The sequence below is a fragment of the Cervus canadensis genome, chromosome 23, assembly GCF_019320065.1.
Source record: "Cervus canadensis isolate Bull #8, Minnesota chromosome 23, ASM1932006v1, whole genome shotgun sequence".
NCBI classification, from domain to species: Eukaryota; Metazoa; Chordata; class Mammalia; order Artiodactyla; family Cervidae; genus Cervus; species Cervus canadensis.
Window position 1 is genome coordinate 5753429 of NC_057408.1, and position 25666 is coordinate 5779094.

Below are 25666 nucleotides of genomic sequence, written 5' to 3' on the forward strand. Positions count from 1 at the left end.
TTGCTTCTTTCAGATACCCAGGTTCCAGGATCAGTTCTTTGCTTGAGGAGTTTCTGAATGGCGTGGAGTCAAGAAAAGTAAAATGGGACAGGGTATCCACTTTAGACTTTGGCTTCCCCATCTTGTGGTTCACAAAGACTTTGCATATTAGTAACTTCATGCGACCCCATAACCACACTGTGACGTACACCCAGAAACATTTTGCGTGGGAGGAAGTGGGGAGATCTCTAGGCTGGGTAGTGGATTCCTTCCTTTGCTGTGAGGAATGTCACAACAGGCCTCTGTGTGCCTGGAGAAGAATTAAATTTAAATGTAATAGGATGGCTGACAGCCTAATAATCATGTTCCTCATTTGTTCTTAAGGAAAACCAGAGAATGATCTATAATAAAATCTATCCAGGGGAAAATAACTTTTATCACTCATGCCTTCTTGAGGTCCCGAATAACCTAACCTAAGGCATAAGCACCTGGACTTGGAGGGGGCTGTGATGCTGCTAGGAAGGTGGTTGGGAAACAAAGGCTGCATAGAAAACAAATGCTAATTTAGAAACATATAGAGGAAAGTATAAATTTAAGAAGTTTTCCTGTAACTTGTGATAGTTTAATGTTTTTCTTTCCTGCCTTTCTCTTTGCATATAAATAGTATATTAATATTACACATAAATTTATAATTGTATTTTTACAGCCTGCTCTTTTTTTTTTCTTGATTCATTATGAATATTATTCCACACTGTTAAAAAATTCTTTCAAAATATCACATATATTGGCTGGAACAGTATTCCAGAATGAAGCATATCATAATTTATTTAACAATTTTCCAATTGTGTGATATTTATGTTGTTGCTGATGTTTCTCTATTATAGATAAAACTGCAATTATCCTTATGCTTAAATCTTTGCGGTATCTCTAATCATTTTCTTTGAATAGATCTCTAGAAGTGAAAAATCTAGGTCAAAGCTCAACAACATTTGAAGGCTCTTGGTACATACACAGTCAAAACCTCTTGAAAGAACTGTCTACATTTGATGTATCCATCCTTGTGTTCTTTTCCTCTTGGCCCCCTGAAATCTGGCTTTTGCCCCATCAGCCTTTCTGAAATGGCTCTCATGTAGTTCACCAGTGACTTCTTACTTGATATGCATGTTTTCCAGTCTCATCTTTCTTTTGATTTTTCTGTAGCATTTTTACTGGCAGCCACTCTCTCCTCCTCAAACTGTGCCTTCTGCATCTTTGTCTTTCTGGTTTCTCCATCACATCTTTCTAGGCTCAGGAGTGATTTTTTTTGCCATAACAGAAAACCCTACTAACAGAATCTGAAGTAAATAAGCACACAAAAACGATGAAGTGCAGCTGCTGAAACCAGCTTAGTGGCTCAAAGATGCCAGGACCAACATCCCTGAGATTCTCTTGGCCTTCTTCCCATGCTTGTTGCCTCAAGATCACAGTGCAATTGCTGTAGCACCAGGCATCTATATTCAGGACAGGAAGAATGTGGCAACCTTTGTCTCTTTGCAACCTTTTAATTCAGGAAGGGAGTTCTCTTTAGCAGACTACTTGCTATGTTTCATTAGCCAGAACTGGGTCACATGTTGGTCCTTAAATCAATCATGATTCATCCTCTGGAGGTCTGGGAAAGGATTAAGCTCCTGAGATCAATAGATCTCAACCTTCTATTTGAACAAATCAGTGTTGTTTTAGTAGGAAAAATGTGGACAGAAAGGTGAATGACTTTGCATGGTCAATAGAGAGAGTTGCTGCATTGGTATTTGAGTCTCTCCTCGACCCTCTGTCCATTTGACTTGCTTTCTGGGAAGCTGAAACTCAAATACAGATTCTTTCCTACCCACATTGTGATGACAAGTTCAAATCCTGTCTCTCCAATCCAGAGTCCAGCTACTCTCCTGGTTTTTCTCCTAAGATTCCTTAGGCCGTAGTGTTCCCTGCAGGTGCATTCAGAACCCACCATTAGAAACTCATGTCGCCCCCTGACTTCTCCCAAACTTGCCGCAACATTAAATAGTCCAAGAGCTTTCAAATATGTTTTAATGTCTGAGCTTTAAATGAACTTCACATGCTTGCCTTGCAGTCCTCCTCTGCCTGCACAGAGTGGGTGGGAGTAGGGACTAAACTCCTCTGAAAATCTTCAGGACACTGAGCAATCGTTTATCTTAGTGTCTTAGCTTGGGATCCCCAAAGCAGATTCTAAGAAAAACACTTATTTCACTACTTTATTAGGAGGGGCTTTCCAGGTCGCGCTAGTGGTAAAATATCCACCTGCCAGTACAGGAGACTCAAGAGACTGGAGTTTGATCCCTGAGTGGAGAAGATCCCTTGAAGAAGGAAGTGGCAACCCGCTTCAGTATTCTTGCCTGGAAAATTCCATGGACAGAGGAGCCTGGCGAGCTCCCGTCCATGGGGCTGCATGGAGTCGGACATGACTAAGCAAATGAGCACACTTTATTAGGAAATGCAGTCCTGCCTAGGAAGCTGGAGTTGGGAAAAAGAGAGCAGGGCAGAGAGGGAAGGAGAGAAAATAAACAGGCATCTTCAGGACCCAGCTGCCACTCGTGTTCAAGTGCAACTGATGGCCTAATCTTGTCTTGTCTGAGAGGCCACATGACCTGTTGCATCTTGAATGATCTGTCTTGGGGAGAAAGTGAAGAGAATTTATCTGCTGCTTCCCAGAACCCACTGGAGAAAATTTCACCTGAGCACCTTAACTCCCCTGTCCACTATACGCAAGGGCACCCAGTGCGTCTTGTGGCATCTCACACATCAGAGGAAACAGGTGAGCCTCAGGGCAGGAGGTGAGTGAGGAGCTCTCGGAGTCCCTGAGCAAGGACAGCCCCTGTTGTGGCCAGCCCAAATAAGATGAGACCACAAGGATCTGAGGTGGTGGCCAAGGAGAGTGTGATACAGTGGATGAGCACTCCCATTTTAGAGATGAGAAAGCTATAACCCAGCAAGGGGAGAATCTTTGCCCGATGTATACGGCCAGTGAGCAGCAGAAGCTGTACACCACCCTCTCAAGCCGGTGCTCTTTTACCATGCCCTGGGTCATTGAATGATTTGGGGGGCTCCTCTTCCTCTTGACAACTCAAGAAAGCGTAATCAAAACTCTGATCCTTCTGAATTGAATTTCCCAAGTGACTCTGGCACCAACTCCATCCATTGCAGACCGTGTGCACATTGTAATTGGAACTTCTCTTTTTTTTTGGTCAGCCAGTTGTCTTTATAGTTAAGAGAAAAGCTAAGTGGAAGTCTATTATGATCAGCCACATCTGTCCATATCAGGCAGGAGTTTTGCTCATCTTAGCCAAAATTGAAGAGCAGCTGTCTTTATTTAATAAAATCCTGAGAATAATTGTAAACCGAGACTGGTGTACTAAAACTTAGAAGAGTGCTTTATAGCTTCATATGTTTTTTAATATTGCAAAGTGCCTCCTGTCCGTTTCTGTAATCTATAGGTTACAAACCAGGCATAACTATAATATGATCATAAATAGATTTTCTTCCAGAAGACGAAAACAAACTGAGGAGCAGGCATTAATCATTCATAAACCCACAGTGTGCTTTTTTCAACACCGTCAAGCAGTTCTCCAGCTCTCAGTGGACGCTGACTGAGCGTCCTGCCTGCAACTCAGTGTCCACGCTGTCTACCTGGAGATAGCCTCAGATCCCACATGTTACGGGCTCGGTCCCACAAAACTGCACCCCCTTCAGATGCCAGTCACAAGTCTAGGTTGTTGCCTGTGCTTACGACAGAACAGCTATAGATCAGAAGTCCCCATGACTCCCTCATCAGGTTTGATTTCTTTGCTAGAGCTAGAGTGGCTCACAGAATTTAGAGAAACATTCACTTACATTTACTAGTTTATTAAGGGCTTCCCTTGGAGAAGGAAAAGGCAACCCACTCCAGTATTCTTGCCTGGAAAATCCCATGGACAGAGGAGCCTGGTGGGCTACAGTCCACAGGGTCACAAAGAGTCAGACACAACTGAGCGACCTCACTTCTTCCCTTCACTTAAGGGCTTCCCTGGTGGCTCAGCAGTAAAGAACTTGCCTGCCAACGCAGGAGATGTGGGTTCCTTCCCTGGGTCAGGAAGATCCCCTGGAGAAGGAAATGGCAACCCGCTCCAGTATTCTTGCCTGGAGAATCCCATGGACAGGTGAACCTGATGGGCTACAGTCCATGGAGTCACAAAGAGTCAGACATGACTGAGCAACTGAACAACACTAGTTTATTAGAAAGGAATCAGAGGAACAGCCAGATGAAGAGGTATCCAGGGCGAGGCCGGGAGGCTCCTGAGCTCAGGAATTTCTGTCCAATAGAACTGGGGTGTGCCACCCTCCTAGCATGTGGGAGTGGTCACCTACCGAGCAGCTCGTCTGATCTCATCATTCAGCAGTTTTTTTTTTTAGTTGGGAGATAATTGTTTTACAATGTTCTGTTGGGTTCCATGAGTTTTTATAGAGCTTAATTTATAGCCTTTCCCCCTGTCCATACCCAGAGACTGTGGCTGGGCCTAAAAGTTCCAGTCCTCTAATCACTTGGTCTTTCTGGTGACCGTCCCCATCCTGAGTTTATGTAGTGGCCTCACCCTAAGTCCCCTCATTAGTGTAAACAGGTGTGATGAAAGGGGCTCCCTGTGAAGAACAGAAGATACTCCTGGCACTCAGGAAATTCCTAGGGGTTGAGGAGCTTCTTGCTGGGAACGAGGGACAAAGATCAACCATTTCTTATTATCCCACAATAAATGAGTCATATTTTTAGTTTACAGAGAAAGATGGTCGTTTACTACCTCTTTTGAAATGCTGGGCCTTCCTGAGAACTGTTACTCTGTTGTCCAAGTCTTTTCAGGCTGCTGTAGCAGTCCCCGAGACTGGGTGGCTTACGGACAGCAGAAATGTTTACCTCACATCCTGGAGGTCAGAAGGTCCAAGATCAAGGCGCTGGCAGAGTCAGTGTCTGGTGGGAGATGCTTCCTGATTTAGAGATGGCTGTCTTCTCACCGTGTCTGCATAGGTGAGGGCATGGAATAAATGAAGGGGCTCTCTGGGGATTCTTGTGTAAGGGCACGAATCCCACTCCTGACAGCACCACCCCCATGACCTAAGCACCTCCCAAAGCCCCACGCCTCCCAATACCATCACTTTGGGAGATTAGGCTTCAGTTTACGAATTTGGGGTTGGGGGCAGTACACAAACATTCAGTCTATAGCATCTGTGAAATGATTTCTTGAGGTTGAATGCCTCCTAGGAAATGATGCTTAAGTAATTCACTCACTCTTCAAGAATTCAAGCACAATCCCAGTAACTGACAGGCAACAAGTAACTGACAGATCAGAACTTCTGTGAAAACAAAGGCACTAGTTTACAATGTGCAAGCATACGTTCCTAACACATTCACTAATCTTTGCTTTCCCTCCTGGAGAACATGTATCCTGGCCATGAGATACCCTTTATGTGGACTCAGTTTGGGTACTTCCTGAGAGATTTAGATTGTTATATTCTTGACTTAGTTGAACAGAATGTATATTCTGGTCTTTGATAGTTGACTGATTGCCCTGGAGAAATCACTGGAACTCATTATGCTTTCACTGGAGACTTGTGTGTCTGTGTGTGCTATTTATATTAAAAATATTAAAAACACATTTGTGTGTAATCTACTCAGCTGCAATTTTCTTTCTCTGTGAAAATTATTCACATAAGCTGGGCTGCTTATTGTATCTGTCACTAGTAAAATTCCTGATGCCTAGGACAGAGGCTGGCTTAGACTAGTGCTGGGATCATAGAAACTACAGTCTCTTCTTGCCTATACATTTTATAATGGTATCCATAGAGCCAGAGACAATTTCTGGTGAAGCAAAAATGATTCCAGCACTTAAGAAAAAACTTCCTAAATGTCCCTTGAGATTTTTTCATTCAACTACAAAACCACTGGGGTGCATTTGCAATTGTAGTCGTGTGTGTCTCATTCTGACATTGGGAGATTGGGATCCATGGGCTAGAGATCCAATTCCACATTTACTGAGTGCTTACAGAGGTGGTGTGTGGCTTCCCTTCCCCTGTATTTGTCAAGTCCACATTCAGGTTCAGAAAAACTGTGGTGATGATAATACTAATCTGGAGGTGGGGAGAGGAAGAAGGGCAGGAAGAGAACAAAGAGATGGAGCTTTAAAAGTTAGACAGCTCAGAGTCTTTGTCCTGCAGGTTATAACTATCAGAGTTTAAATATAGAACACTAGTCTAAACATGTCCTAAGCACTCAATAATTGATTGAGGCAAATGTTACATCAGTTGTCTTATAAATTCCTGGGTGCTAGGACCTTACTAGCTTGGCATAATATCTGTTAGGAATCTAGCACAATGGAGTATGCCTAATGAAGACTTCAGGGATCAAAGGTTGAAGTTCATGGGCCATTCTAGGGCTGGCAAGCTCAATCAGGTACCAACGAGGCACCGATGATGAGTTTTCTGTCCTTATGGGTGTGAGCTACTCATCAAACCATGGGTCACTTTGATAAGCACGAGTCACTGTTGATAACGATAAAACTCTAGTTAAGGGGCAAGATTAGGAGATAAATGCCAGTATATTATAATACTGGTGGGTTGTTTGAGAAGAACAGGATGTTTTAACAGGTTAGGAGATGAATAAAAATGACTTGGAGAAATGAAATGAGGTGAAGCAAAAGAGTCAACTCTCAGTGAGTTCAAATTTCTACACAGAGCAGAGGTGGAGGAAGGAAAGTAGTGAATCTCAAACTTTTTTTGATTATGACCCGTAATTAAGAAAACCATTTAATGCTGTGAGTGTGTATGCTCACACTCACATAGTCATCCTCATACAACATATATATCTGAAATTAAAATAGCATCAAGTGATGGTCTTATCACAGTGAACTCTGAAGTTTTCTATTCTATTTCATTGTTTCAAAAATGCTGGCAAGATCTGCTGAATTGATTTCACAGCTCATAATTACTGGGGTTATGGCCTGTAGTTTGAAAAGCACATGACTGGGTGAAGTAAGGACAGAGCAGGGAACGCACAGTTAGAATTTCAGTGAGGTCTTATCGCAGGCTGAAAGAAGAGAATGCTGGGATGGTCCAAGCCAGTGAAGAAACTTCTGGGAAGTTAGCAGGCTGAGAGTTCAGCCCTGCCTGTGGGAATCAGGCCAGCATCAAGTTTTTCCCAAATCATCTGATAGGTCATACCTGGACTGACTTGCCTTGAAGGCACTGCAGGATTTCTGTGAAACCACTAAGATAGGGCGCATGTAGGGGATATTGGTGGCCAGTATCACTGAGTGATGCTCAGTTCAGTTCAGTCACTCAGTCGCTTCTGACTCCTTATGACCCCATGGACTGCAGCATGCCAGCCTTCCCTGTCCATCACCAACTCCTGGAGCTTGCTCAAACTCATATCCATTGAGTCCGTGATGCCATCCAAATATCTCGTTCTCTGTCATCCCCTTCTCCTCCCGCCTTCCATCTTTCCCAGCATCATAGTCTTTTCAAATGAGTCAGCTCTTTGCATCAGGTGGCCACAGTATTGGAGTTTCAGCTTCAACATCAGTCCTTTCAATGAACACTCAGGACTGATCTCCTTAAAGATGGACTGGTTGGATCTCCTTGCAGTCCAAGGGATTCTCAAGAGTCTTCTCCAACACCACAGTTTAAAAGCATCAATTCTTCGGCACTCAGCTTTATTTATAGTCCAACTTTCACATCCATACAGGACCACCGGAAAAACCATAGTCTTAATGAGACGGACCTTTGTTGACAAAATAATGTCTTTGCTTTTTAATATGCTATCTAGGTTGGTCATAACTTTGCTGCCAAGGAGTAAGCGTCGTTTAATTTCATGGCTGCAGTCACCATCTGCAGTGATTTTGGAGCCCCCCAAAATAAAGTCTGTCACTGTTTCCATTGTTTCCCCATCTATTTGCCATGAAGTGATGGGACTGGATGCCATGATCTTCGTTTTTTGAATGTTGAGTTTTAAGCCAGCTCTTTCACTCTTTTCTTTCACTTTCATCAAGAGGCTCTTTAGTTCTTCTTCACTTTCTGCCATAAGGGTGGTTTCATCTGCCTATCTGAGGTTAGTGATATTTTTCCCAGCAATCTTGATCCCAGCTTGTGCTTCTTCCAGTCTGGCATTTCACATGATGTACTCTGCATATAAGTTAAATAGGCAGGGTGACAATATACAGCCTTGATGTACTCCTTTCCCAATTTGGAACCAGTCTGTTGTTCCATGTCCGGTTCGAACTGTTGCTTCTTGACCTGCATACAGATTTCACAGGAGGCAGGTAAGGTGGTCTGGTACTCCCATCACTTGAAGAATTTTCCACAGTTTGTTGTCTGTGGAAACAAACTAACGTCAAAGGCTTTAGTGTAGAAAATGAAGTAGAAGTAGATATTTTTTTTGGAATTCTCTTGCTTTTTCTGTGATCCAGCGGACGTTGAGTGATGCTAGGGACCAGACATTGGTGGGAAGTGCCGCCTTGCTGTGTTGTCATAATCGCTGCAGACCTTACAGATAGGTAATTTACACTGTAGAGACACAACTCTTCCCAGTTTAAAATACCAGCTTTCCATGACATTTATGATTAAGGCCACAATTTTTGCTACGGGCCACAGAGCCCTAATGATTTGTGCTCTGACCCTCTCTGACTGCTCTTCCATCTGCCCACCCTGCTGGGCAGCCTGTGATCACTTCAAATGCTCTTGCTGTTTGCTTGGCCTTCCCTGCACTGTTCCCTCCCCTTAAGCCACTTTTCTTATTCCACATACAACCCAATTTTTGCTGCCCCATGAATCCTTTCTTGATCCCACCTCCCACACATAATGGAATGAAACTAGATCTGCCAGTTAGAACTTCCATACCAGGAAATTCAATTATTTGTGTAAGCATGTATTTAATACATGTCTCCCCACTAGACTATGAGCTCCATGAAAGCAAGAACAGTAACTGATAAAAAAAAAAAAAAAAGACAGTTAAAACAATTAATTTAAATTAAATGTCTTACTAGAGATCGGCACTCAATTTCTTAAAAATATCTCAGGCTTCCCTAGTGGTCTAGTGGTTAGGAGTCATGGATTCCATTCCTGGTCTGAGAGGATCCCACATGCTGCAAGGCACCTAAACCCATTCACCACAACTACTGCGCCTATGCTCTAGAGTCCATGCTCTGCAACAGGAGAAGCCACCACAATGGTAAGCCTGCCCAGGGCAACTAGAGAGTAGCCCCGACTTGCTGCAACTAGAGAAAGCCTGTGAGCAGCAACAATGACCTAGAGCAGCCAAGAATAAATAAATAAAAAAAATATCTCTTAAATTTATGCTTACCTTTCTTTTTTCATTATATTTATTTTTTCTTTTTTTCCCCAAGACTTCTGAAATAATTATCAATTTATTGCTCCTCTCAGATAACCAGGTTTTGATTTTATTTTCTTTTTTTCTACTATTTCTAACCACTGAACCACATACTCTTATTAGCTCTGGTAGTTTTATATAAAAAAATAGCTAGAGGCCTAAGGTTTTTCATTGAACAGTTACAGCATCTACAGTAAAGACTGTTTTGTATCTTTCTTTTGAAAAGTTGTATTTACTATTTCATTTTCATATCTTATTGCTTTATTTTAGCCACTTAAACAATGTTAACAACATTGATGATAGCACACATCTCTCTCTTGTTCCTGAATTTGGTGGAAATGGCTTTAGTATTTTTCTATTTTTTATGCCGTTTGCTGTGCTATTTTGAGTAGTTTGTGTTTACTTTTTCTTGAGAGACCTTACTGGCCCTTACTGGTTGAATGAAAACCAGAAGTGTCCTGGGAGCCATTTCAAGACAGGAGTGATTAACCATGTCAAATGCTGGATGGGTCAAGTAAGACAAAGCCTGAGAATTGGTCTTTAGATTTAAAATCATGGAGGTCACTGATGACCTTGACAAGAGCAGTTTCCATACAGTAGTAACTAGAATTGGTTAAAGAAAGAACAGAAGAGAAGAATTAGAGACACCAAGCAGAGATAAGTTTTGTTTTGCCAAGATTTGTTATAGAAGAAGGAAGAGATTTGGGAGGGCTGCCAAAGGAACAGAATCAAAAGAGTTTTTGTTTTGTATTGTTATTTTCAAGATTCAAGACATTAAATCCTATGGGGAAGCCACTGCTTATGATCTCTTTATGAGGACAAACTAATGATCAAAGAGTATGCTTAGTCTCTGAGTTGTGTCCAACTCTTTGCGACCCCATGGACTCTAATCCACCAGGCTCCTCTGTCCATGGAATTTTCCAGGCAAGAATAATGGAGTGGGTTACCATTTCCTTCTCCAATGATTGCAGATAGAGGGGAGCATGTCCTTAAAGTCATGTCCTAAAGTCATGTCCTTAAGTGAGAGGATGGGTCTTGCATGTAAGTGGGAGGTGACTTCAGATAGAGCAGGGACAGCTTATTTATAATAAAAGGAGAGAAGGCAGAATAGGACAAATGGGGACAGACACTGGTGAGTGGGTCATTGTAGTCTCCTATTACTTCTTTTGCTCAGTGTATTTAAAGATTTTCTGGGTGATTCTAGTGAACATGTAGGTTTGGAGTCACTGGCCTATAGTTAAAACCAAGCAAACCAAAGGGCTTATTGTTCTTCTCCTCCAACTGTATGCTTGTCTCTCATTTTTCTGTTGGTGAGAAAAGAGCATATCTAGAGCATCCTGGGGTGATGGTGAAGAGTGAGTTGCCTCAATTTGTCAACCTTAGGTCCCACACTGTGAGAACAACCCTAGGCCTGTCTTACTTTCCTAACTGTACAAACTGCACATATGAGAATAGAGAGGAGTTAGACAGACACATGGATAGATAGATAGATACATAGACAGACAGACAGACAGACGGGTAGATAGAATGAATATAGGTGAGATCTCTCCCCAAACAGAGCACCCTAAGAGGGAGGAGGACACCTGGCCCAGCACAGGCTTACTTTTATGTCCCTGCTACTGGGACTCCACCTTCTAGAAGTCATAGTCCAGTCGGTTCCTTAAGCATGACCAGTCCATACCACAAGGAGAGAGGCCACAAAGTCATCATCCCTGATGCCAAATTCTCCTTGGAATAGAAGGAGTGGGGTGGGGAAAAATTGTTTAGTAAATCTAAATTGCCTCCCCTCCTCCACCTAGGCCCAAGTCAAAAATGGGTGTCACAAGAGATTGATTTAGCTAGCACAACGGTTGTGGTCCCTTTGGACTGATATAACAAAAATACCATAGACTGAGTGGCTGATGCAAATAATTATTTCTCATATGTCTGGAGCCTGGGAAGTCCAAGATCAATGTGCTAGCAGATTTGGCATCTGGTGAGAGCCAGCTTCCTGATTCTTAGATCATTGTCTTCAACCTGTGCCCTTTTATAAGGGCACTAATCCCATTGTTGAGGGTTCCACCCTCATGACCTAATCACCCCTCAAAGTCCCCAGATACCATCACACTGGGGATTAGGTTTCAACGTATGAATTTTGAGGAGACACAAGCATTCATTCTATAGCCACAATAACTTAAAAAAATTATATCTATCCACCCTAAGCATGGTGGACATGGCATTTTCCTGATTAAGGCAGCAAGTCCCTGTTTGTGTCCTCCAGGACCACGGCAGACATCAGCACCCTGGCCTAGCCACCAAGGTACAACTTGCATATCCAGTCATAGACAGTGGGAAAATGCTGGTGTATTTTTTCCCCCAGGAAAAAAGAAGTCCAAAATAACCTGGTGGCTTTCCCAACCCGGAAGCTCTCTGTGTGGTTATTTTCTGCTGCTTCACCCCTACTTAGGCCAGCTGTTTCTTTAGGTGTCTTCTCTTGAGGGTAAAAATAAGGAACAACCTGTTTCCTGGTAGCAGCATCCACAGGAGGATGACAGCATGTGATATCAATGTGATGGAGGGAGCCTAGTTCCTATTCATTCCCCTGGCATTGTGCACTAATGGACTCCGATATTAAAATGCATATTTCACACCCTTGTCCCCCGATTTGGAGGATGGCCATTCACTATGCATGAGCCATTCACTCATGCTCATCACACAGAGAAAATTACATTTTCCCAGTTGCCAAATGAAAGAGATAAATTATCTCACGTGGATAAGAACACTGCTTCCACAGCAGTTCCACAGACCCAAGACACTGATCTAAAGCACCCAGGAGGGAGATTGAGATTTCCTGGGGTCTTCCTGGTCAGATGAGTTGGGGCATTTGTTTGCCTTTCCAGCTTTTTTGGATAAAATGAGCATCCTTGAACCTCTTATTCTTCCTTCCTAGGAAATATGTTATAAAATGAATAAATCAACACAGAGCATTTCAGATTTATGCCTACCCACTGAATTGATAACACTTATTTGTAATGAAAATTAAAGAAGCAAAATGTTAAAATGTTCTCTTTCGGGAAGATACACTGGAATGTCTCACCACTGATGTACACATCTGTTTCTTGCACACTCTCTCCTTATCCCAGTGTATTCTTTTAGGTTAATGAGGATCCGATCACTGCTGTCTCTAATTTAGAATCTATTCCTAAACCTATTGGTGGCAGCAGTGGTAAAGAATCTGCCTGTTAATGCCTGTTAATGAGACGCAGGAGACACAGGTTCACTCCCTGGGTCAGGAAGACCCTCTGGAGAAGGAAATGACAACCCACTCCAGTATTCTTGCCTGGAAAATTCCATGGACAGAGGAGCCTGGTGGACCACAGTCCATAGGGCTCCTAAGCCCTTGTGTCCTAAGCAGTTGGACACAACTAAGCACACACACTTAAACCTATCACCAACACTCAGATAATTAATAGCAATTGTATCTGCACAGTAATTACAGCTACCATTTATTATCCTTCACATGGACATCACTATTCTAACCACTTAATGCATTTTTCTAATATGATCTCATAATTTAAGTTTTTTGTTTTTGCCCATGTTACAATTAGCACAGTTATATGATTCACACATTAATTCTTTCAACAGTTATCCAGCGCCTATTACACACCTGGAATTGTACGAGGCCCTGGAGGCTGAGGGGGGCGTGAAGCAGAACCAGAGTACATGGCAGACCCTCCAGAGTGTCGAAGTGAGGTTCTCGCACTGATTGCTTTGGAAGTTAGGAGAAGGGAGGGCTCATGGGCAGCTAAAGCCACTAGTGACCTCATTATACAATATTTAGGTTATCATATTTTTCTCTGCCTAGAAAAGCGGCTTCTCAATCACCCCACTGCGGCGCACGCATTAAGCGACGCCCCTAATCAGTGTGGACCACTTTGGATTTACCCGAAGGCACCACCTAAACACTAATTATTACTAGCTTATGGGTCTAGTGGCTTCTGCTTTCCTTTTCTCTGGCTTCCTAAGTGTTGCTTCCCTTCTGTTAGTTTTATCCCTGCCGTGCAAAGGAGCACAGATCCACAGCCCCGGCGCCAGGCTCTGGACTAGTGCACGTGCGCTCGGCGCCCCCTCAACCTTCGGCGAGGTCCCCTCTCCCGCGCCACCCAGTCCGGGCTGGCCCCTTCTCCTCCCGGGCGCCCCCGCCTCCGGTCGCTGCATCAGAGCCGGGCGGACCTGGCAGAGAGGCCAGGGTTTCGGCCGAGCGCAGAAGCACTCCACTTCCCGCCGCCCATCCCTCGCGGGTAGAGCTCAAGGGGGTCCCCTCCCCCGGACAGGAGTGAGGACGAGCTCCAAAGGTGATGGAGGACTCTGGGGAGCGTGCGCCCAGGCAGGAAGGGCAGGCTACCCCGGGGACCTGGGTTCGACTCAGAGAACGCGGGTCCCTGGCCCCCCAGGTGAGGTTGCCTTCGAGAAGGCTGGGTCAGAGAAGACTGGTCTACACTGCGCGCGCTCCGCCCCGGAACAGCGCGGCGGAGCGGCCGCCGGGCTTGCGGGAGGAGGGAGCCGGGAGCGCGGGGGAGGCAGCCGCCCCCTGCCGCCCAAGGCCGGGCTCCCCCGCGCGCCCGCCGCCGCAGCAGGTGGGGGCCCGGAGGGCCGGGGGCGGGGCCCAGCTCGGGGCGGAGCCGCGGCGGAGAGCGGGGCGGCGAGGACCCGGGCCGGGGCCAGAGAGGCAGCCGGAGCCGAGCCGCGCGCCGGGCTGTCCGGGCGCCCGCGGGAGCTCGCCGCGCGCCGGGGCTGGGACCGGCGGGGCAGAGCGCGCCGGCGCCGCGGCCGCAGACAAAGGCGCTGCTCGCTCCCGGGCCGCCGCGCTCTCGGGCTCTGCCTTGGGTAAGTGGCTCCCCCCTGCGCCTTCTTTCTTCTCCCGGCTGCCTGCTCCTCTCGGAGTTCCACGGGCTCCCGAGGAGCCGGAGAGAAAGGAAGAAATGACACTTCCCCGCTCTCTCTGCAGCCCTCAGTACACCTTTTAAAAAATTCCTGAACAAAAACACTAGCCGGTTTCACACTCGCGAGTTTCCGAGCGGTGGGACGTCTCCCGTGGGATCGGCGCTGCCGCCCTCTGTGACCCCTTGCTCCGCCGACTGAGCGCGCGGGTGTAGACCCTGGATCGGCGGTTTGGACGTGGAAGTGGACGCTGGGCTCCCCTGGGGCGGAGGGGCGGGGTGTAGGGGAGGAGGTCGTGGGGACCGGTTGCCGCGAGGGGACCCCCATCGCCAAGGACTGCTCGGCGTGTTCTGGAGCGCCGAGGGGCTGTTCGCACTGCAAGTTCAGATTTGGATCTCGGTTATGGGGTCTGCCCCAGTCCTCTCGCACCCTCCTTTCCAGCCTTCTCCCTGTCTTCTTCAGGGTTAATATAGCGCCCCCTACGCCCCACCCCACCGAGGCTCCCACTCTGCCCCTTCGCGGCCCCAGGGCGGGGGCTTCGGACGCCTGGGAGGGAGGAAGCCCCGCCGAGTTCCCGGCTGGGGGAACCCCAAACGCTAATCTGCGGCGGGAGGGCGGGCGGCTGCCAGTGGAGAAGGAGGTTTGACATCACAGCGTGGTCCCGGGCCGCTCCCCCAGCCTCTTCCCGGGCTGCCCTCGGTCAGAAAAGGAATCCCGGCTGCCTTTTTTTTTTTTTTTTGCTTTTGTTCTGCCGGTAACTCTCCGGAATCCGGGGAGAAGCCGGGGCGTGCCGATACCCCCGGGAGGGGGACCTTGGCGGAAGCTCCAGGTGCAAGCCCAAAGTGACAATTGGAGGCGGCAGCAGTGCTCGGGAGCAGGCAGTGGATCGGCCGCCAGCCTAAGAGTGGGATGTCCGCCGCGGCCGCGCGCCGTCACGCGCCACTCCCGCACTCTCGGAAACGCTTCTTCGAGACGCGCATCGCCATTCACGGATCTGTGTCTGGGTCTTGATCAATGTCACCTCTGCCCGGGTTCTCTGAGGAGCGAGCGTCAGCTTCTGTTCAATTTAATAGCCGTTTATAGGGGCCTACTGTGGGCAAGGCAGCAGCCCTACTATTATCCTCAGAGATACTAATGGAGCACCTACTGTATGCAAAGCAGGTGTGTTATGAACTTTTCAGTTTAGTGGAGTTTATTGAGTACTTGCTGTATTCACGGTACCGATGCTCTGACCGTATCTTAATAGATATTTACTGAGCAACTGCAGCGTACAAGGTCGTTTCTGTTTGTTTTGTTTCTGAAGGGCTGTCCAGTGTATCTTTGGGGGCGGGGGACACGTGGAGGCAAGGAAGTCAAAATATGTCTTCGAACTCTGCAATTCCTTTGGTAACCTGCCTTTAACTTTCCCGGACTGCTTGCTGTGTGGTGTAGGAAGAGCTGGTCCGGTACACTCCAGCTTGAGGGGTTTATCAGACGGGAGCAGGGCAGAATAATGAAAAGGCTACTCTGGGACCTCTTTCCAACTCAGTTTCCTCACTTTAAAAAGAAGGAGGGAGGAGGCAGTTCCCTTTGTGCAAAGCACCGGGCGGTAGTTATTGCAGGGAATCAAAGGTTAATGAGGCAAAGCATTGACACTTAGAGGGGGGGAAGTCTATGGTGGGGACAGAAAGACAAAAGACAAGCCAGGGAGCTTGTGGGGTGGAGCATGAAGATAGGGCCAGGATGGACCCCCCCCCCCCCCAACCGCTGGCTCCAAACCACAACCCTGTTGAGAGTGGCTTTAAAATTCTATCTTTCTGGTGGCTGGGGACATAGAGGCAGAATCAAATGGCCTGAGGGCCCTACCTACTAAGAGATTAGATGAGTCTGTTACTCTGATGGGATCTTGAGACACACTGGAATATCCAGATTGACAAGAAAACCATGGGTCCTCAGCCTCTTGGCATTGTTGTGGTATATAGGCTGTTAGGAAAATGTAGACTAGTAGGTATGATGTAGTCTGGTAGGAGTTCTTGTGATAAACACATAAATGGGCTGCTTGGGCAGCATAGGTGAAAACCTAGGAGCAAAGTCTTCCTAGAATTTAATGTCAAAAACAAAATTCTGTGCTCATGGAATTGTGACTTTCCTTTTATCAGACAGTGAGAAATTGCTCTGTATCTAGTATGGTTGTCTTTTTAACTTCAGTTCAGTTCAGTTGCTCAGTTGTGTCCGACTCCGTGACCCCATGGACTGCAGCATGCCAGGTTTCCCTGTCCGTCAACTCCCGCAGCTTTCTCAAACTCATGTCCATTGAGTCGGAGATGGCATCCAACTATCTCATCCTCTGTCATCCCCTTCTCCTCCTGCCTTCAATCTTTCCCAGTATCAAGGTCTTTTCCAATGAGTCAGTTCTTCACATCAGGTTGCCTAAGTCTTTTTAACTTGGCCTCCAGCAGTTCCTGGTAACTGCTTTCCCCTAGTTTCTTGGTATGATGATCTTTTTCTTCTCAAATCATTTCCAATCGCCCTTGAAAAAAAATTTTTTTTAAAACTACAAGTTATTAATTTTTTGTTATGAACTTGAAAGCCCCCTTCAGATCTTTTCTGGAAGTAGCCCCATTATGAAAGATACCTAGGAAATATAGTATGATATATACCTAGGAAATATAGATGAATGACTTGGAGGCCCTGTACTTATATGAGGAGGGAGGGGAAAAAAGGTCAAAATCAATCTATTTTCAGGGCAGGAATAGAGACATAGACATAGAGCACAGACTTGTGAACATGGGAGCGGGGGAAGGAGAGGGTGGGGTGAACTGAGAGAGCAGCACTGAAACACATACACTACTTTTGTACAACAGATAGTGGGAAGTCGCTGCAGAACACTGGGAGCTCCCACGGTGCTCTGTGACTCCCTAGGGGGTGGGGTGGGGCTGGGAGAGAGGGTCACGAGGGAGGGGACATATGTATACTCAGGACTGATTCATATTGTTGTATGGCAGAAACCAACGCAACATTGTAAAGCAGTTATCCTCTAATTAAAAAAAAAGTCAAAATCAGGAATTACAGGGAAAATATAAACTGGCCTTGAAAGACAGAATGTGATTTAGATAGGCAAAGAAGATGAACAAAGACCTCCCTTCTAAATTGTGGGAAAGGATGTTAGTCTAAGCGTGATGGAAAACAAACCATCTTTCGAGCACTTTAGAAATCTGATAGCTCCTCATCTGGGAGAGTTTCGAAGCTCTGCCCGATCATTTAGCTCTGTGCCCAGTGTTTTGCGAGGTGTCAGGTGGGGGCTTCACCCAGCATGGCCTGGCGTTCACTGTAATTCCCATGGCTGGTGGCTGGTGAGAACCCTTGTCTCCTGTTCCAGCTGCAGGGAGCAGTGCATCCTTACCATTCTTTCAAACATTCCTAGGGTTTTTTTCACCTGAGCTGAACCTGATTGTAATCTTCTTCAAAGCCAAGAATGTGACTTGGTCTTTTCTCTGCATCCTTCCCTCCCTGGAGGCTCGGGCGTAGTCTGCAGGGTAGGTGACTTTTATTCCAGAACCTTGGATTGTCCATTCCTTCCCTCTTTTCCTACTTCCTCAGGGCCTGACCTTTCTCCCTCTTTACCACTTTCAGCTCCTCAGAGCCTTTCACTGTATGAAAACTTAGGACAAAGCCAACCTGTCATCAGCCCCTTTCTCTTGACTAGGAGTGTAGGTCACTGTTCTGTCTTCCAGGGGTCCTTGCACTAGAAGCCTCATTATGGAACAAAAGGCTTTATCCACCATGAGATTTCAGGCTTAGACAAGTGGGTGTTGGAGGTAACTGGGGAGGCGAAGTGCCTTTCTTGGTGCTTCTGAAATGATGCTGCTACCACCTCCTCATGTAGCCAGTCTTGGCAAAGGTCCCTGCGGTCCCACAGTCCACAAAAGTCTGGAGCCTTCATTGCTTGGTGGCCGGCGTGGCGGCTGAGGTCAGAGAGCAGCCCGGTGTGTGCTGTCAACCCGGCCTTCACTCGCTCCGTTCTTTAAAGGTTAATCCTTTTCCAGAGAGGATTCTTCCTTCCTTCCCTACATGTGCCGTTATCCTAAGGCTGGGATCCTCCACCTGGGCACTCCTGGTGTCGTGAGCTGGAACGCCTGTTGTGGGGCCTGCCCTGTGCATTGTAGCACGTTTAGCAGCAGCCCCGGCCTCTACCCGCTGGATGCCAGTCGCACCCCGCGTCCCCTCCCCAAGGTGTGACAATGACAAGTGTCCCCAGTTATTATCAGGTGTCCCCGGGGAGCAGAATCACCCCCTGCTGTGAACAGCTCTTCTGAGGGGTACTGGTTCTCTGTGCAGTGCCGTGTAACCATTCCCGCTTTCCGGGGAGAGGCCCCCTTTATTGTAACTTGGTTTTCAAGACAGATGACTTGGTAAATATAATGCGTGTGTGTGCTAAGTTACTTCAGTCATGTCTCACTCTTTGCGACCCTGTGGACTGTAGCCCACCAGGCTCCTCTGCCCGGGGGATTCTCCAGGCAAGAATACTGGGGTTTGTTGCCATGCCCTCCTCCAGGGGATCTTCCTGATGCAGGAATCGAACCTGCGTCTCTTACATCTCCTGCACCAGCAGACTGGTTCTTTACCACTAGAACCAGCTGGGAGGCCCACAAGTGTGTAGTGTACATTGTGGCATTTTCCAGGTGAATAATTTCCTGAATCAGAATAAACATCCTTTGCAGGTCACATATCCTAATCTGGTCATCAGTCAATCTTTTGAGACAAAGCAACAACTACCCCCCCCCCCCAAAAAAAAAAACAAACCCACTAAACACCTCTCAGCTTCTTCCCCTAGCATGTGTTTGATTTATATAGCAGAAATGCAGGTAGGAGAACCACCGTTGGCAACTACGATTGCCCACAGGGTCATCCCAGCCCACTGCTCGGACAGTGGCTGGTGGGTGGTAGTGGAGGTGGGAAGCGGTGGGCGAGGATCCAGTTCTGGTGGGATAGGATGCTGATATAAACTGAGGAGTCCTGTTTACGAAAGACAGTGACCACGTGAGTGTGTGCTCGGGCCCTTCACTGGCCCTGGGTGGGGCTCTGAGGTGTCAGTTCTATTTGCTTCAGGTGAAGCTGCCTCTGGGCATTGTTGACAGCAGTGGCTGCACAAACAGGAACCCAGAGGCTTGCTGCTACCGGTGACGGTCAAGAACTGAGAGAAGCTTCTCAAAGACTTGACTTCAGGAGAGCACCTGACCAACCTAGAGGTCAAAACAGGATGGTTGAACACAGGGCAGCCAGTACTTCTGTTCCTATCTGCCTTCGAAAGTAAAACTTCCACAGTGTTAGCAGCAACTGCATCTTTGTAGGATGGAAGAAGGGGCATGGCTAGTTCAAGTTTAGCAGCAGGATTCTTGAGTTCTGTCCAGTGGATGGAAGTAACTTAGTGGATCTTGTAAGTGAGATTGGTCTGCTGCCCAAGTTATTGCTTCCGAAAGTGACTGAAACTCTTTTTGAGGTCACTATAATCGTATTTGAAAAGTTTACAGTAAGATTTGGATTCAGACTTCTATTTTGGACCACCCCAGCGTGGGGTGAGACTTTTCCTATCATTGAAACAGGCCAGATAGGAAATACCTTTTGGGGGCAAGGTGGGAAAATAACTCCAGTACTTAAATACTTAATAAAACAAACAAATAAAACCCCTGTATATTTCAGGCTTTTCATTCACCTACAGTCTTTTTCCTTAATCTAAAGTGACATATTTTCAAGGAGGAAGAGAAAGTGCTGTGATTTGTATCTAAATGTGCCTGGCTATGCATGAAAGTGATCTGCCAATATTGCCATTGTCTACATTTAACAAGAATAGAGACTCTTATTAGAAAATCTGATATAGGAGGGATTCTTATAAAAATTAGTAGTTTTTCTATTTCTGTTTGAAGTGATTCAGGTTTTATAAAACTTTTCAAGAATCAAGATCCGTTTGGAGATTTGGGGTCAAATTTACACATTATCTAAGAACGTAGACCTGCAAGGGATCTTGGGGGTCAGTGACCAGCTCTCCTTGCCCCACTGTGTAAATGGGGAAACTGAGGCTGAGAGACGTTAGGTGGTTTGCCAAGGTCACGCAGAGGTCAGAGTCAGGAGTTTGTCCCATTCTCTTGGACACTCAGTACCACTGGGGAAATAACTCGAGTACTTAAAAACATAATAAAACAAGCAAATAAAACCCCTGTATATTTCAGGCTTTCCATCTTTCCAGGTGAATGTTGGTGGAGGAAGAGCCAGGAGGGAAAAGAGCTTGATAACTGGTCTCATTTCCATGTCGCCTAATCCTAATAGAACTAATCACTGACTCAGACTGATTACATCTGTGCCAAAGGTGTGTGCATGTACAGGTTGCACTGAATAAAAACTGAAACAGTTGGATTAGTGGAACGAGATTGTTTTATAAAACTTCCTATGTACAACACAGTGACTATAGTTAGCAATGCTGTATTATATGTTTGAAAGTTGCTAATAGAGTAGATTATTAAAAGACGCTTACTCCTTGGAAGGAAAGTTATGACCAACCTAGATAGCATATTAAAAAGCAGAGACATTACTTTGCCAACAAAGGTACGTATGGTCAAGGCTATGGTTTTTCCAGTGGTCATGTATGGATGTGAGAGTTGGACTGTGAAGAAAGCTGAGCGCCGAAAAATTGATGCTTTTGAACTGTGGTGTTGGAGAAGACTCTTGAGAGTCCCTTGGACTGCAAGGAGATCCAACCAGTCCATCCTGAAGGAGATCAGTCCTGGGTGTTCACTGGAAGGACTGATGCTGAAGCTGAAACTCTAATACTTTGGCCACCTCATGCAAAGAGTTGACGCATTGGAAAAGACCCTGATGCTTGGAGGGATTGGGGGCAGGAGGAGAAGGGGATGACAGAGGTTGAGATGGCTGGATGGCATTACCGACTCGATGGGCATGAGTTTGAGTGGACTCGAGGAGTTTGTGATGGACAGGGAGGCCTGGCGTGCTGCAATTCATGGGGTCGCAAAGAGTCGGACACAACTGAGCAACTGAACTGAACTGAACTGAATAGAGTAGATCTTTAACATTCTCATCACAAGAAAAAAATTGTAGTTTTGCATGGTGATTACTTACTGTGGTGAACATTCCTGGTATAAATACAAATATTGGATCATTGTTTTACATCTGAAACTAATACAATATTACATGTCAATTACATCTCAATAAAATTTTTGAAAAAAAATTTTTAACTTTCTTTAATGTTGTTTTATATTCTCTTTACAGTAAATAGAAAGAAACATTTATTTCCCTATTGGGGAAAGGAATACAGATTCATTATGGAAAATAGCAAGGTGAATCAAAGTGATTCTTCTACCTGTGATAGACTGATCTGATCATATTGTGCTATGTTGATTTTTAGTGTTTTCTCCTCAGCTCGTTTTTAAACACAACTGAGATGACGCTGTGTTGTGTTGTGCTAAGTTGCGTCAGTCGTGTCCTACTCTATGCACTGTAGCCCGCCAGGCTCCTCTGTCCGTGGGATTCTCTAAGCAGGAATGCTGGGATGGGTTGTCATTTCCTCCTCCAGGGAATCTTCCAGACCCAGGGATCCAACCTGCATCTCTTAAGTCTCTTACGTTGGCAGGCGAGTTCTTTACCACTAGTGCCACCTGGGAAGCCCATGCATATAATTTTAATTTTTTATCTTGTTTTTTCTCAGCTTATATTGTAATAAGCAATTTCCATGTTATTACAAATGCTTTGTAAACATATTTTCAGTGGCTATGTAATTCAGTACTTTGGAACCCTGTTAACTTATTACAGTCTTTTGTTATTAGTGGGCATTGTTTTCTCCCAATTCTGATCACTGTGGCATGACAGTGAGTAGCTTTGCACTTATACTTTTCTACAATTAAAGTTGTTTTCTTAGTAAATATTTCCAGATAGTGAAATTCGTCAGCCAGGGGAAAGCACCATGTTAATACCTTGCTTTCCAGAACTGGAAATGATTTTACCACATCATTGACAACATAGGGTCTTTTATTTTTTTCAACTGTTTATTTAAGGTGAAAAATATGTTGCTTTCATTTGCATTTTGGTTACCAACATGGCTAAACATTTCTCTGTAAGAACTGTTACCTGTTTGTATTTTTTGTTAATTATCTACTTTTCTATTTGGGTTTAGTGCTTTAAAAAAAAATTGATCTGCTTGTAGAAAACCCGTTTTTTAAGACGAAAACAATAAACCTCTGATTGCACGGATATTTTATGAAGGGTTCCATCTAACCGTAATGTTCCACAGTTGCAATACTTCAAGGGCTGTATTTCAGGCTGAACTCTTTTTGTCATAGTGAGGGAGCTGCCTGTTCCATTCCTGAAGCAAGCTTACGTGGACAGGGAGCTCCGTCCTTTTGTCTAGCCAGCAGGCAGTGAGGACTTACTCAGTGCTTCCCAGGCATTAATTCTCAATCCTTTGTGAAGTGGGTACCGTTTTACTATATCCATTTAGATATGAGGAGAGTGATGTGCAGAGAAGTAAAATAACCATGGTCCCATATACCTTTTAAAGGGTTCTGACCACCAATTCCAGCATGTGTGGGTTTTCCCCACACATCTGATAAATTCTCTGTGACACCAGTTGGGTGTCCTGCGGTTCCACTTGATTCTGACATGCTCTGCCTGAGACAGCATCAGATCTGATGGGTCATGGTCTCAGTCCCACAAGACTGCCCTCCAGTTCCAGCCTCAAGCCAGGTTGTCACCTGTGTCTCTGACAAAAGTGAAAAGTGTTAGTCGCTTAGTCGTGTCCTACTCTTTGTGACCCCATGGACTGTAGCCCACCAGGCTCCTCTGTCCGTGGAATTCTCCAGGCAAGAATACTGGAGTGGATTGCCATTTCCTTCTCCAGGGGAATCTTTCCAACCCAGGGATTGAACCTGGGTTTCCCACTTTGCAGGCAGACTTATAAACTGTCTGGGCCACCAGGGAAGTTAAATCAAAGGTTCTCATGACTCCCTCCTTGAGTTCAATTAATTTGCTAGAGTGGTCGCAGACTTAGGAAAAGCCATTTACTCTCTAGATTACTGGTTTATTACAAAGGATATTAAAGTATGCAAATCAATAGCCAGATGAAGAGCTAGCCAGGGTGAGGGCCTGAACCTAGCAGGTTCTGTCCTTGTGGAGTTTGGGGCCCAGGATGGTGGCATGTGGAAGCATTCTCGTTCTCCAAGCTGGAAGCTCTCCAAACGTTTTGGATTTTTATGGAGGCTTCATTACAAAGGCATTATTGGTCAAATCACCGGCCACTGGCCGTTGATTCAATCTCCAGCTCCTTGCCCCAACCCGGAAGTCAGGGGGTGGGACTGAAAGTTCCATCTCTTTTTCCATGGTTGGTTTCCTTGACAACCAGCCCCCATTCCCTAGGTACTTTCCAAAACTGCCTCATGAATATAAACCCAGGTGTGCTGGAATGGGGGTGTATTATGAATACGGAGACACCCATTTCACCTGGCTCTGAAGCAATTTCAGGATCTGAGGACAAAGGACAATATTGTAACAAAAGATATTCCCATTGCATATGTGGCTCAGGAAATTCCAAGGCTTTGGGGAGCTATGAGCCAGGAACCATTGATATGAAGACCATATATGTGGAAAACATATTCTGTTCATCTGAACAGGCAGATACATGTTCCTTGTAAATCACAATATTGAATCTATTTATTTTTGGCTGTGCTGGGTCTTTGTTGCTGTGTGTTGACTTTCTCTAGTTGCAGTGCATGGACTTCTTGTTGCTTCTCTTGTTGAAGACCACAGGCTCTAGGGCGTGCGGGTCAATAGTTGTGGCACATGGGCTTAGTTGCCCCATGGCATATGGAATCTTCCTGGACCAGGGATTGAACCTATGTCCCCTGCATTGGCAGGTGGATTCTAAACCACTGTACCACCAGGGAAGTCCACAACATTACAACTTTCAACCACTGTTGTCCAACCTCTGAGTCTTCCCCAAGGGACCTGCCTCCATTAGTCTTTGAGGAAGCTGGGCTTAGGAAAATTAGCAACTTTTTCGAAACTCCACTACCCATTACTGGGAGAACTTTGTGGTGTAAGGTAATTTTGCTACCTTAATCGTCTTCTTACTTTTATGTCTCTTAGTCTCTCTTCTGCTTCTCCATCCTTTTTATATCTCCTAGCTACATCTGGTAGTGCTTCTGACCTGTCTTCTAAGTCTCACCGTGTCTCTTCAGCTGGGTCTAATCTGCAGTTAAATCCATCTGTTGCATTCTTAATTTCAGTTACTGAATTTCAGTTCTAGAATTTTTAGCTCTTTTTCAGATCTTTAATGTTACTTTATATAGTCCTGGTTCCTTGTTCTGAAATTTTTAAGCCCAACTTCTATCACCATGAGCATAGTTAAGTACTGTATCGTTGTCTTACATTCTGTGTCTGGTAATTTTTCCATCTGGGATATGTCTGTTTCTTCTGTTTGGTGTTTGCCCTAATTCTCATGTTGGTTCGTATTTATGTCATCGTATCTCCTCATGTGCCTTGTTATCTTTGAATGTGCGTTAGATGTGGTTTTGAAAAAAAATTTGTATAAATACCATATTTCATCAATTAAGTACATTTTTTTCACATTTTAATCTCTGAAATTCAGATGTAATTTACAGTTGATCAAGATGTACGTTTACAGTTTGTAGCATTTTCCTCTTTTTCATTGGCTCATACCTAAAAAAAAAAATAGTGCATCATATAATTAGCAGTACTGAAGGTTGATGAAATGAAATAATCTGAGGCTTTGAATGATGATAAACATGACAAGAGTTGTAGAGAGCCTTTTAAATAACCTCTGCAGGCTTTCCGGGTACCAGCAATCCCAGATCAGTTTGGGCACTTGAGATTTTCTAGGCCATTCAGATGACTGGAAGTTTACTTTCTGTTTTCTCTTACTTGTAGGGCTTAGTTGTTGAGGTCGCAACCATGGGCGTGAAGTGGCTAATCAGGCTTTAACCTTGTGGGTGCCCTGAGTCCCTGACCCCTGAGGCTGTGAAGGTGATGCTCAGCTTTCCAGCTCTCTCGTCCTGCTTGACAGATTCCCCCCAACTCAGTAAGAGGGGCTTCTAAGACCTAGGGCCACATCTCAGGCTCGTATTCCAGATCTGAAGCCTGAATCCCCCTCTCTCTCATAAGCTCTTTGATACTTTTGTGTGCTGTGTTCAGACACTCAGTCGTGTCCGACTCTTTGCGACCCCATGGACTGTAGTCCAGCAGGCTCCTCCATCCATGGGATTCTCCAGGCAAAGTACTGGAGTGGGCTGCCATGTCTTCCTCCAGGGGATCTTCCTGACCCAGGGATCAAATCTCAAGTCTCTTACATCCCCTGCATTGGCAGGT

The 25666-nt window shown here is 45.5% G+C and overlaps 1 protein-coding gene across 5 annotated transcripts in view; it reads left to right on the plus strand.

Annotated features, from left to right (window-relative positions):
- The first annotated feature begins 13996 nt into the window (after window positions 1-13996).
- Window positions 13997-25666, plus strand: part of MAPK4 (mitogen-activated protein kinase 4) — a 165719-nt gene continuing 154049 nt past the window's right edge. For 4 of the 5 annotated variants that reach the window (XM_043444362.1, XM_043444363.1, XM_043444364.1 and 1 more), the window contains exon 1: window positions 13999-14245. The gene's annotated coding sequence lies outside the window, so the exon portion shown is untranslated. Of the gene's footprint in view, window positions 14246-25666 lie in introns of all 5 variants that reach the window. The other variant, XM_043444365.1, reaches the window with a different exon arrangement.